This window comes from Mauremys mutica, unplaced genomic scaffold (assembly GCF_020497125.1).
Source record: "Mauremys mutica isolate MM-2020 ecotype Southern unplaced genomic scaffold, ASM2049712v1 Super-Scaffold_1427, whole genome shotgun sequence".
NCBI classification, from domain to species: Eukaryota; Metazoa; Chordata; order Testudines; family Geoemydidae; genus Mauremys; species Mauremys mutica.
In genome coordinates this window covers 371,128-381,120 of record NW_025423352.1, presented here as the reverse complement: position 1 = coordinate 381,120, position 9,993 = coordinate 371,128, and the positions used below count along the sequence as shown (strand labels likewise).

The 9,993-nt window shown below is 55.0% G+C and overlaps 1 non-coding gene across 1 annotated transcript; it reads left to right on the top strand.

The window, feature by feature from the left end:
* Window positions 1-8,772: 8,772 nt before the first annotated feature.
* On the top strand, window positions 8,773-8,845 carry TRNAF-GAA. Its single transcript has one exon. It is a non-coding gene; the product is annotated as a tRNA-Phe (tRNA).
* Window positions 8,846-9,993: the final 1,148 nt, after the last annotated feature.

Genomic DNA, 9,993 nt, shown 5'->3' with positions numbered 1-9,993 from the left:
CCGGGCGGCAGGCGAAGCGGGACCGGGTAAGTGGGGCCGGGCGGCAGGCGAAGCGGGACCGGGTAAGCGGGGCCGGGCGGCAGGCGAAGCGGGGACCGGGTAAGCGGGGCCGGGCGGACGGGCGGCGAAGCGGGGACCGGCGAAGCGGGGCCGGGCGGACGGGCGGGCGGCGAAGCGGGGACCGGGTATGCGGGGCCGGACGGACGGGCAGGCGAAACGGGGACCGGGTATGCGGGGCCACGCGGGCGGGCGGGGACGGGCTGGGACCGGGTATGCGGGGACGGGCGGCGGGGACGGGCAGGGACCGGGTATGCGGGCCGGGCGGGTGGGCAGGGACCGGGTATGCGGGGCCGGGCGGGCGGGCGGGGCCGGGCAGGGACCGGGCTGGCGGCGAAGCGGAGCCGGGCGGACGGGCGGGCGGCGAAGCGGGGACCGGCGAAGCGGAGCTGGGCGGGCGGGCGGCAGGCGAAGCGGGGACCAGGTATGCGGGGCCGGGATGGGCAGGGACCGGGTATGCGGGGCCGGGCGGCGGGGACGGGCCGGGACCGGGTCTGCGGGGCCGGGCGGGCGGGGACGGGCAGGGACCGGGTATGCGGGGCCGGGCGGCCGGGCGGCGAAGCGGGGCCGGGGGGCCGGCCCGGCGCCGAAGCGGGGACCGGCGAAGCGGAGCCGGGCGGGCAGGCGGCAGGCGAAGCGGGGACCTGGTATGCGGGGCCGGGCGGGGCCGGGCAGGGACCGGGTATGCGGGGCCGGGCGGGGCCGGGCAGGGACCGGGTATGCGGGGCCGGGCGGCAGGGGACACGGTGGGTCGGGGATGCGGGGAGCCGGGCGGCTGGGGACGCGGGGAGCGGGCGGCTGGGGAACCGCGCGGCTGGAGAGCCGGGGAGCGGGCGGCTGGGGACACGGTGGGTTGGGGACGCAGGGAGCCGGGCTCGAGATATTAGGGTTGGGGGAATCGACATAAGGGATGAGAAACCCATAAGACAAAGAGGGAGTTTGGCAGTTCCACTTGTAAAACGTCGACTTAATAGGATTGGCAAGTTAACCGAGGTCGAGATAAATGGGTTCGACTGTACATACTTTGGATGTCCATAGGGCTCTCGCCTTTTATATAAAGAGAACAAAACCCTTCCGGCGTTCACCCCAGCTCTTTGTAGCGGTGGCAGACCGTATGTAGGGCATGCTGGTCTCTTCCCAATGGATCTCATCTTGGGTAACATCCTGCATCAGAACGTGCTACAAACTGGCTCACGTTCCCGCTAGCCATCTCACTGCCCATTCTATGTGGGCACAGGCCTCTTCTGCCGCCTTCCTGGCTCATGTCCCCATCCAGGAAATACGTAGGGCGGCTACCTGGTCATCGATTCACACCTTTGCTTCACACTACGCTTTGGTCCAACAATCCAGAGACGATGCAGCCTTTGGCTCAGCAGTTTTGCATTCTGCGACGTCTCACTCCGACCCCACCGCCTAGGTAAGGCTTGGGAATCACCTAACTGGAATGGATATGAGCAATCACTCGAAGAAGAAAAGACGGTTACTCACCGTTGTAACTGTTGTTCTTCGAGATGTGTTGCTTATATCCATTCCAAACCCGCCCTCCTTCCCCACTGTCGGAGTAGCCGGCGAGAAGGAACGGAGGAGCGGATGGGTTGGCAGGGGTATATATCCAGTGCCATAGTGGCGCCACTCCAGGGGGCACCAGCCGACCCACCGAGTGTTGCTAGGGTAAAAATCTTCCAACGAGTGTGCACGCGGCGCGCGCGCACCTAACTGGAATGGATATGAGCAACACATCTCAAAGAACAACAGTTACAACGGTGAGTAACCGTCTTTTTCAGTGTGACTGGTTTGGGATGTGAGTATGTGACCCTTCGCTTCCCAGCTTATGGCTGTCCCTGCTGCTCAGCCAAAGGCCTTAGCCTAAGAACAAGGCCTCAGACTGTCACAGTAAGAGAAGGCCCTTACAAATACACACAGTGATTTTGATTCTTTGTTTTCATACTCCTGTAAGTAGCTAAGTGATAAAAATACACCTAAGTTCTTAAACTATAGACTTTACAGGCAGGCCTGAATATCTCTATTCTAACAGTGGGTTCTACCCCTTCCCCCACTCTGTGTCTGTCTTGTCTATTCAGATTGTAAATTCTTCAGGGCATGGGCCATCTACTATTCTGTGTTTGTACTTTGCCGAGCACAATGGGGACCCACTGTTAGTTGGTCCTTAGGCACTAAGGTAACGAATATGATTTATAATAATAATAACTCTCCTGCCACTTGGAGCCAAGGAAGCTGGCCCTGGGATGTTACTGCTTAAAAATGAGCTGGGGGTTAAAACCATGGAATATTCTTTGTGCCAAGTATCCTACAAATTCCACTGACCTCCCTCGTTTTCTTTACCTGCAGTAGGGTTTCCAAATTCCAAACCTGATGTGATCTCGCAGCTGGAACGAGGGGAAGAGCTGTGGGTCCCAGACCTCCAGGGCTCTGAGAAAGAAGTGCTCCTGAGAGCTGCCTTTGCAGGTGAGGACTTGGTTAAACCAACTTAACAACTGTGCGGGAATGCAGGAAACATTTGGGATGCCCTACAAAGACCTTGTGAGCTCTCCAAGTTCAGGATTGTCCCCTGCAGATGTGGAATCATTATGGCAGATGTCACTCATGGCTTCCCTCCTATTCTGACTGACAACTGGCAGCAGGTCCCTCCCCAGTCTCGCTTTCCCCCATGTGTTCTCGTGAGATGCAGACCAAAACTGATCCCTTCCTCTCTCCTCTGGGGAAGGGTTTGGGGAAAATCAGCACCTGATAGGTTTGATCTCTCCCACACTTATTTTGGATTGTTCATCCCTTTTACCATTCCTCTGTCTGAAATTTTCTTTCTTTCCGGCAAAGGGAGTGACCTGTGTCTGGATTCTCTCTGTCTCCCATCAGGTGATGGGATGGTGAGTCAGAATGAGGAGGAGAAACCCAAGCAGGAAAATGCTGAGCAAGGAGAACCACATGGAACTTTATCAGGAAGATCCAAATGGAATGTTTCCGGGAGTTGTGCACTCCCAGAAAAAACAAAAGCCTGTGGGACTCAGCAGAGGCCAGAGGAAAACTTTAGTAGCCACTCAGACCTTATTTCAAGTGACAGAATTAACTTGGAAGACACACGCTACATGTGCCATGAGTGCGGGAAAAGCTTCAATTGGAGCTCTGCCCTTATCAGACATCAGTGAATCCACACAGGGGAGACGCCCTACACGTGTTCTGAGTGCAGGAAAAGCTTCAATCAGAGCTCTGCCCTTATCAGACATCAGAAAATCCACACAGGGGAGACGCCCTACACATGCTCTGAGTGTGGGAAAAGTGTCAATCAGCGCTCACACCTTATCACACATCAGAGAATCCACACAGGGGAGACGCCCTACACGTGCTCTGAGTGCGGGAAAAGCTTCAATCAGAGCTCTGCCCTTATCACACATCAGAGAATCCACACAGGGGAGACGCCCTACACGTGCTCTGAGTGCGGGAAAAGCTTCAATCAGAGCTCTGCCCTTATCACACATCAGAGAATCCACACAGGGGAGACGCCCTACACGTGCTCTGAGTGTGGGAAAAGTTTCAATCAGAGCTCTGCCCTTATCAGACATCAGAGAATCCACACAGGGGAGACGCCCTACACGTGCTCTGAGTGCGGGAAAAGCTTCAATCAGAGCTCTGCCCTTATCAGACATCAGAGAATCCACATGAGAGAGAACTGTAATAAATCTCTTGACTAGGGCTGGGCAAAATTAAAAAAAAATTCACATTTTCTAATTCCCACATTGTGATTTTCGCACCATCTTCACTGTGGTCTCTCAGCTCCCCCAGATCAGTTACCCGCTTCTGCCTTTTGCAGCTCACCCTTCTTTGGGGTCAGTCCTGTGATCTTTTCTATCAACTCCTTTCCTTTTGAGCCAGGAATGTTCATCAGCTCCTGGAGGTTTGATCCCAACAAGGTACACTGAGGCAAAATCTATCTGTGCCTGACATCCACTAGGGCTGTACATGGCGTTGGCTGCTCAAGTTAATGATCTTGATGTAAAAAGACAATTACAGTTGTTGTGCAGATGCAGCCCAGGTGCAGTGGTTGGCATTAGCTTTCCCCTTGACCTGACCTAAACTCCATCACTTTTCCTAGTCTAAACAAACCCTGAACATCACGGTTATACTGTTCCCCCATTTCAAAGCCATTGTTAGTCACTGAGTTCCCCTTTTGGAAATAAATTGTTTCATTCCCAGTTGCTCTGATGTTGCTTCAAGTTGTGCTGGAGAGCAGATATTTTTACTACCATTTTTCTCACTTAAAATATATTGAACTATAACAAAGAGCAGGAACAGGGCAGGGATAGGAAAAATTGTCATTTCACCCTCTGTAAAAATGGTAAATCAGAGGGATTCCCAACGAGAGGCGTACAGCTTTCTACCCCGGGGCTACAGCGCCATGGTACCAGTGTAGACACCCTGGTCGATTACAGTGCTGTGATTGGCCTAAGGGAGGTGTCCCACAATCCCTGTTCTCGCCTCTCTGGTCTTTGGTTTGAACTCTACTGCACTGCCCTCAGGTGACCAACCGTGAACCCCACCCCTTAAATTCCTTGGGAATTTTGAAAGTCCCACTTCTACAGAGACTAATTATGGTTACAGACCCATCCTGAAATTAGAGCAGGATATTGTAAAGCTTTATCTCACAGTAAAGTAACACAATTCAAACCTGTCGGCACAGAGGAGAAAGCACTCCTTCAGTTCACATTTATTGCTACTGATCTCACTGACAAACTTCCTTTTCTCGGTGCTGCTCCAGGTGTTTTCCATCTGATCCCTTCCAGCTGTGGTGATGGGACTGCAGCAGCTCCCCAGGGCCAGCTTTGCTCTTTCACTTACATCCTTCACTTGTTTGGACAGAGCTGTGTCTGCCCCCAGTTTAATTCACATCTGAGAGCTCAGGTACCAGCATATCGTTACAAAGGCTAAATTCCCATCACCATCAGTGGGAGGTTATCCTGGGCTGCCAGGGCTGCAGGATTTAGCCCATGGTCAGTCAAGGTGCTACAGCAGCTGCACTCTTACATTGTGAGTCCTGCAGCCTATTACCAAACTGCTCTGCCATAGTCTGCAGGGGGCCTGACTTGCTGAGAATCTGGCAGAAGAGAGACCCTGGAGTAGAGAAGGAAAATGTCCTCAGCAGTCACAGCCGGCAGGAGCAGGGAAGGTTCAGTTTCTTTTTAAACTCCTCTCCCTGCTCAAGCCTGTAATCATTCCTGTGGCTCTTCTCTGAACGCTCTGCAATTTATCAGGGAAAGCAGCCAACCCATGAACCAGCCAAACCAAACCAGGCTGTTCTGCCCAATGTAACAGTCTATTGCCTTCAAAGGTTGAATACAAATCAGCTCATTCTAGTCACCCAAGAGTTCCACTTTAAGGGCTTTTTGTTTTCTGGTTCCAATCAAATCCTGTGCAACAGCATCATTGTTAACTCACCACTTGGTCACTTCACATTCACAGGGTCACAAAGTGGGCAGGTCTAAGTCTTTCCTCCCACACCAATGAAAAAAATCAGTGACAGAAAATGCCCTAAAGCGCCTCTGCTGCCTTGCACAACAGCCTGGGAGAACACACGAGGGGAAGTGCTTTCCTCTCTCCTCCTGACACCGGGTAACATTTCTGTCTGTCCTTGAGATCCTGCCACAGGGACAAGGCTTGAGGATGCAAATGACATGTTAAGGCTGCATTGGTTTGCACGTTCCTTTACTCCGTCAATAGTGATAAGGGTGCGTGAGCGTGAAATAATCCCGCTCTGACTCTCACACCGGAGGCAATTTTCAGGCTCACAATAAAAAAACCCAACTTTCTTTCTAACCTGAGCAAGTTGAATCAAGTCATTGCGAGATGATAAATCCAGAGCCCCGGGGAACGGCTCGGGCAGCTCCTTGGCCAGCTGTGGCTGGCAGGAGACCCAGCGAGGCAGGAGCTGCTCTGGGTTCTGTGCAGGGGAGATTAACTGGGAGAAGGGGGGAGTTTGTCTCTGATTTACAGGGAGCTTTGCCAGAGTGGAGCCTGTAGGTCACATGCTGGGGGGCTGTGACGGGCACACAGGCTCCGTGCTCTGGAACAGCTCGGAGTCAAACCCAGGCAGGAGCCTCGTTCGTCAGTGTGACACACCCAGGGGACTCTCTCACTGGGGGAAGCCTCCCTGGCTTCAGCACCTCCTGGGACTGACCTTGGACCTTTCAGCCCCCCTGTTCCACACCAGGAGCTTCCTGCAGCGAGTCCACCTGAATCGGACACCTCGGAAAGCCTCACCCCCCCCCCCTGAAGGGGAGTCCTGCACCCCCAACTTCCACAGTCACCAGTGACTCTCAGCCAGCGCTGTACAACAGAAGGTTCGTTAGGGGTCTGGAATCCAGCCTGGGAAAGTTCTGTGTTCGCACAGGAAGCAGGAAGATTCAGCAACGTCCATCTTGGGGAGACCCCGAACTCAGAGCCTGGGCTCTCCCCTCGAGTCCCCAACCCAGCAGACTCCTTGCTCCCAACAGCCCGACTCAGCCAGGCCCTTTGCCCCTCGTCTGTCCTTTGTCCTGTTTCCCTGGCAACCTGCTCACCTGGCCGCCAGCTCGTTCTTTGTTCTCCGACTCCTCCCAGCCAGCTGGCCTCTTGCAGCAGGTGCGCCCCGGCCATCGGTTGCTAGGAGACAGAATTTGTGGCCATTGTCTGGGCCCAGGCAGCCAGACAGCAGCCACACCTGCCCTTTGGGGGTCTCTGCCAAGATTTAACCCCCTTGTCCCACCACCGAGATCCGTGGTCCCAAAACACTTCAGGGTCATGCCCCCCACCCCTGTCCATGCTCCCCCTGAGTCGTGGCTGGGAGTGGGGCCGCAGCTACGGGGGAAGGGACACAGACAGGGGTACGGGGGCTGAGGCAGGGGCCAGAGCTGGAGCCAAGAGTGGAGCTGGGCAGCTCCTCCTCCCCAGTTGCATCCCCCTGAATGTTACTCCATCCCCCTGGCAGGGTGCACCCCACATTTTGGACCTTTAACCTAGATAATCGTGCAATAAATAGGGGAAACTGAGGTACACACAAGATGCAAACAAAACATCCAGAAAATTCCCACTTCGTCACAGGGGTGTCAGTGGGGTCTGAGCTGGGCAGCAGCACAGGAAAGTGGGGAGGTTAAACTGCAAAACATCCCCCTGTGTTCCCGCAAAAGCCTCTCGTTTATCCCCTAACCCCCTCCCCATGAAAATCTCCACCTCTGCCCTGGCACACACAGACCCTTCACTCCAACGCAGATTTTTAACTTTTCTTACTTGTCCTTGGCCTTCCACAAACATTGTTCCCATCAAAATCATCAAAGGCTTTTACAATGAGAATGAGAAAACAAACTAAATCAAACCCAAAGAACCCGCTACCGACCACCCCACCACACACAGTTTGGGTCAGAATTTTTCTACTGAAATGTTGAGGCAGTAAAACTCTCACTGCTCTTGTCCAGAAACAACCCTAACCCCCCCCATGCAGTACCTGGGGCATCTATGTCTGACCCACCAAGGCTGCAGCTCCTTTGGGGAGATTTCCAGCTGCCCAGTCCTGCTGCTATTCCAGGGGAGCAATTCCTGACTCCTGTCAGCATTTATCTCAGCCCCGTTCTGGGCATCACAGGTTTCTCCGGGAAAGGGCAGCGAGTGGTTCTAGGGCCCAGTGATCCTCCTCCAAATCGAGCTAGAACCAGAGACTCCTTCCCCTTCCCCAGGCTGTGGGCGGGGAGGCATTTCACAGAGCTCTCGGAGCTATAGCCCGTGGCTAAGGAGAGAGAAAAAGCCTTCTATCCCCCTCTGCTCTGGGGGCTGGGTTTCCTCCTGAAGCCTCTGCCCCCCACCGAGTGCCTATGACTCATCCCTGACCCTTGCTGCTGCTCCTTGCTATAGACTGTGAAAGGAGCGGAGGCAGCGCAGGAGCCTTCTGGGGACGCAGATCTGAGGCTTTGGGGAGACACATTGTCTGAGACATCAGAGCGCTGCAAACCCTGCAGCCACCCCTCAACCCAGGGCCTGTTCCAGCCCTGAGTCTGGGCTACCGTATCCCTCCCCCAGAGCAGGGCGCCCACAGATTACAGCCTGGAAATAGGCGTGTGAGACTAACTCCTGCTTTGCCTGACAGGGCCTCCCCGAGACCAAGTGGCATCCCAGGCAAGAAGTGTCTTCAGTGCCCCCCACCCCCGCTCCATGTTAAACCATTGAATACCTTATTTTTATTGCATTTGTAGCTCATTTCATGATTTTGATGCACAGTTTGGATGCATGATTTTCCCTATCATATAAGACAATAAATGTTCATGCTAGGATGTGTAAAAGGGTATTTATTCATGCCGTATATAAGCAAATGAAAAAATAATTTCTTTTAAGCATATAGAAACTTTTAATTTTGACAGTAACTGAAATGTACTAACATCTAGAAATGGAGCCCTCACCAGCACAGGGTGGGCCGGTATTAAATAGTGTTACAGTCGGAGACAGACAGCGTTAGGATGTTAACCCCAGGCCCTTTATTCAAAGGTCACTTCTCTCGCCTTTCCCCCATGAACTGAAGCGCAGCATTCGAGAGATCCAGAGACTAGTTGATGATGTTTCCAAGGGCTAAAATAACAAGCGATGTCCGTCTTGCATTGGCCATTGTTGACTGGAGAGATGGTTTATGGAGAATAAACTTCAAGGTGAGAAGCAGCAGCCCAAAAAGGTTCCCCTGCAGGTGCTGAAGTAGCTCAGTTGGGAGAGCATTAGACTGAAGATCTAAAGGTCCCGGGTTCAATCCCTGGCTTCAGCATGCTGTTTCATCCCTCTTGCTGCAGCAGTGGGCTCTTTCCTGGAAACACAGCACTGCCTCTACTCAGTGCAAGTCCCTCATTTGGGGCTTAACTGCAGGAAAAGGCGGCATTGGCTTCTGCACCCAGTTGGCCCAACGGACCTTTCTTTCTTCTCTTGCTGCTTCTCAGCAAGGGGAAGAAAAAGAAGCTCCCTGTACTATTGGGTTATCCGGGAGAGGGGGCGGGCGGAAGCCCGCCCCATGCTAACGGACCCCCCCCCCAGCCCAAGGGGAGGATCCACAGGGCCACGGAAACCCACTAAGTGCGGGGGACAACTAATAAAAGAACAGGGACAGGAGTGAGGTCAAAGGGTCATAAGGAGGGAGCCTGATGGGGACACCGAGCAGAGAACCCCGGACAGCGCCCACTGCTCCTCGAAGGCGTCAAGGGAGCCAGCGGACGCCGCCCAGAGGAACTCTGCCCGGAGACGTGAGCGGACGAGGGACCGGAAACAAGCCCCACAGTCGCAGGAGTCTCCGTCGGCCAACCTCCTCTCCCTGGTCGCGTGGATGGCTTTTTTTGCCAGGGCGAGGAGGAGGTTGACCAGGAGGTCCCGCGACTTTGTGGGGCCACGGATAGGGAGTGCATGGATAAGGAGGTGAGGGGAAAAGTGCAGCCAGAAACGTAACAGAATGTCGGTGAGGAGCCGGTATAGGGGCTGCAACCTGGCGCACTCTAGGTAAGCATGCGCCAGGGTCTCCCTCACGCCGCAGAAGGGGCAGGTGTCCGGGACAGGGGTGAACCGCGCCAAGTACACGCCCGTGCTCACGGCCCCGTGAAGGAGTCGCCAGCTGATATCCCCGGCGGGCCTCGGGACCAGGGTGGAGTACAGGCTGGCCCACCGGGGCTCCTCACCCTCCACAGGTGGCAAGAGGTCTCGCCACTTGGTGTCGGGGCGGGACACGAGGGCGAGGAAGTGGACGGTATGGAGCACGAGCGCGTAGAGTTGTTTCCTTGGCGCGGTTTGGAAATGGACCGGCTGCAGATCGTGCAGCCGGCTGGCGGAGAAGGGGCGGGGGGGCCGGTCGGGTCCACGGGGCAGGGGCCCGATGAAGAGGTCCGGAGGGCTCGGGGTGGAGGGTGGGCGGGGCGTGCCCTCGCGCAGGAC